The following is a 3,554-nucleotide window of genomic DNA, read 5'->3' as shown; positions in this document are numbered from 1 at the left end:
GTGATGGAGAAAAGAATAAAAGATTAATAATTGAATTTACTTTTTATTGTCAGTAACTATAAAGAATATAGATCTTCCATGGATGAAGAAACTAAATTTGGCCTCTAATAGAGCATTTTCTTATGTTAAAAAGAAATGCATCTTGAAGTATGATACTTTATTCATGCTGATAAAGGTTGTTCTAGTTTGCTAGCTTCCAGAATGCAACATACCAGAGACAGATTGGCTTTCAATAAAAGGGGATTTATTTAGTTAACATAGTTCTTCAGAGGAAAGGCAGCTAACTTTTTTTTTTTTTTTATTAACTGAAAGAAAAAAAAAGAAATTAACACAACATTTAGAAATCATACCATTCTACATATGCACTCAGTAATTCTTAATATCATCACATAGATGCATGATCATCGTTTCTTAGTACATTTGCATCAGTTTAGAGGAACTAGCAACACAACAGAAAAAGATATAAAATGTTAATATAGAGAAAAGAAATAAAAGTAGTAATAATAGTAAAACAAAACAAAACAAACAAACAAACAAAAAAACCCTATAGCTCAGATGCAGCTTCATTCAGTGTTTTAACATGATTACTTTATAATTAGGTATTATTGTGCTGTCCATTTTTGAGTTTTTGTATCTAGTCCTGTTGCACAGTCTGTATGCCTTCAGCTTCAATTACTCATTGTCTTACCCTGTTTCTAACTCCTGCTGGACTCTGTTACCAATGACATATTTCAAGTTTATTCTCGAATGTCCATTCACATCAGTGGGACCATACAGCATTTGTCCTTTAGTTTTTCATTTGCACACCAATGTTTATAGCAGCATTATTTACAATTGCAAAGAGATGGAAACAGCCAAAATGTCCATCAACAGAAGAATGGCTAACCAAACTGTGGTATATACATATGATGGAATATTATGCAGCTTTAAGACAAGATAAACTTATGAAACATGTAATAACGTGGATGGACTAGAGAATATTATGCTGAGGGAGTCCAGCCAAAAACTAAAGGGCAGCTAACTTTTAACTGAGGTTCTTTCTTTCATGGGAAGGCACAGGACAATCTCTCCTGGCCTTCTCTCCAGGCCTCTGGGTTCCAACAACTTTCCCCCTGGCAATTCCTTTCTGCATCTCGAAAGGCCTGGGCTGAGTGTGAGCTGTGAGTGCTGAGATGAGGTGTGCTGAGCTGCTTTGGCTGGGCTATATTGAGCTCTCCCTTTAAGCACCAGGCAATTAAATCAAACATTATTCATTGCAAGAGGCACACCTCCTAGCCGACTGCAGATGTAATCAGCAACAGATGAGGCTCACATACCATTGACTCATGTCCATAGCAATAGAACTAGACACCTTCACCTAGCCAAGTTGACACCTAAACCTAACTACCATAAAGGTGAACAAGGTCAGGTGACAAGAAAAAAGCATACATTGTTCAGGGCACACTGTTACTATCATAATGAAATTGTCTAAAAGGGAAAAATGAACATCTTAGATTCTCAAATGTTTTATTCTTCTACTAAGCAGTTAACAAAAATGTGAAAGTGAGTCATGCAATGTTTTGAGGGGAATAGGTTTAAGGGGAATAGAATTCTTTTTTCGCCCTTTATATCTGTAATAGTCACCAGTCCTTATATAGAACTAAAGTCACACACAAAGACAAATCATGAAGAAACAGTAAATACTTCAAAATGCCCAATAAGCATGCCAGAACTGACTCTGTTTCTATAGCATGGCACAATTGGAGACCCAAACGAAAGCAGTATGTGATACTACAACTTCTAAGTCTTTAATGCTTTTTAAAAAATACTTGCTTTCTTTAATATGGGGGATTTAGCAGGTCAACGGATTTGACCCTGGAGGTTAGCCCAATTTCCGCACATTCAGTGACCAACTTCAATTCATTGCATGCTATTTTGAACTGCTCAGGAATGGGAAATTCTCTCTGATCACCATCTTGAGGGATAAGTATATTCATTTCAGATGATTGGGCACTTTCATTTGCACAATCTATGGCAACTTCACTGAAGTTATATGTGGCATCCTTCTGTCTTATTAATTAAAATTGTTGGTACTTTCCCCATAACCTGAATTTGAATGTCCATGGAATTGATCACTTCCACAATGCCCACCATCTTATCAAATACAAGGCCAAACTTCTTGTGGTTGTCAGTTGTAATGGAATTTATTTTTCCTTTCATCGGTCAAGTAGATTTGCTGCATTTGAAAATATAGGCCACGTGCTTCAGTTCAGTGTCTGAAAGCACAAGGTCCACTCCCCATTTTTTAACTCCCAATTCAAACACTGGAGTATGTGTCTGTGGAGGATAGAATCTGGGAGAAGTGGAGCCTGGAGAGTGACTTTTGGTTGGAGATCAAGCTTGCCCTTGAGTTCTTAGGTTGGGATTTTTGCATGTCTTCTGATCATTTCTGACATGCCAGAAACCTTTAGTAATTGCTTCACCCTGGTTGAGCTGAGCAAATAAAGTTGAGCATGAAGGAGAGGACTCCTTTTTTATGCCTTCATTATCAAAAAGCAGAGGTAGCCTTGGAGGAGGAGGAGCATGAGGATGAGGAGGAGGGGAGGAGAGCCAGGCCCAGGGAGAGGACAGACAGTACCAATGCAGTTGAGCAAAAAACCTGTTTTGCTCTAAGTAAGGCCTGTGGTGTAATGTTCCTTGATATATGTTTGAAGCTCAGTCCAAATGGTCAAACATGACTTCACCCAATTGACATGGTGTAAGTCACTGTGTTGGTAGTCCTTTAACATCCTGTGAGTGTAAAAGGTGGCAGCATCATTCATCTCTTTGACATAAGGAACAGGTTTGGGGGACACACCTTTCCACCCAAGGGTAGGGATACTTTTGCTGACAGCTGAGAGGGGACCGAATATGGTACACCCCGGTTTCTCTCTCTGAAAGTTTGGATGTCCTGAATCTTTTCAGATGTTGGTTTCAGAAGTAGAGCCACATCATTCTCTTGAAGTTGTTGTATTGAGAGACTATCAGAAGAAAAGTCTGGGGCCTGGAAAGCGCTGTGCACCATTTTTGTGTGAGTCTCCCTGTCACCAGCAAGAATCCTACTGTTCTTCAAAAGCTCAGGCACCATGCCATTCATCAGCTTATCAAAGGCTTCCATGGAGGGCACCATGCCTCTGTGGACACTGTCACGCTCCCTGCGGTTCCCAGGAGGTCTTTGTGACCCTGAAGACAGCAACTTCAGCCTGAGGACTGCTTCTCTCCAGTTTTTGTTGTTTTGTTTTGTTTTATCAGTCCCTGAATCTCTGCCATTCTGCCTCCGGGCCTTGGGGTCTCCTCCAGGGCAATGAAAATCTGTGTGCAGCCCCTTGCTTCCACATCCCACGTTCCCTCTCCCTTTGCACTCAGCTTTTTGCTTCCATGAACTTACCTTTTTTTGTCTGAATTTCATTCTCTTATAAAGGATTCCAATAATAGGATTAAGATCCATTCTGAAAGATGTGTCACATCTGAACTGAAGTAACCTCATCAAAACGTCTTTACAATGAGTTCACATCTATAGGAATGGATTAAATTTA

The 3,554-nt window shown here is 39.5% G+C and overlaps 1 pseudogene; it reads right to left on the bottom strand.

The window, feature by feature from the left end:
• Positions 1-1,817: 1,817 nt before the first annotated feature.
• Positions 1,818-3,288, bottom strand: LOC143683115 (adenylyl cyclase-associated protein 2 pseudogene; annotated as a pseudogene).
• Positions 3,289-3,554: the final 266 nt, after the last annotated feature.

This window comes from Tamandua tetradactyla, chromosome 5 (genome assembly GCF_023851605.1).
Source record: "Tamandua tetradactyla isolate mTamTet1 chromosome 5, mTamTet1.pri, whole genome shotgun sequence".
NCBI classification, from domain to species: Eukaryota; Metazoa; Chordata; class Mammalia; order Pilosa; family Myrmecophagidae; genus Tamandua; species Tamandua tetradactyla.
Note: the sequence above shows the minus strand (reverse complement) of the source record. Positions and strands in the feature narration are given on the sequence as shown.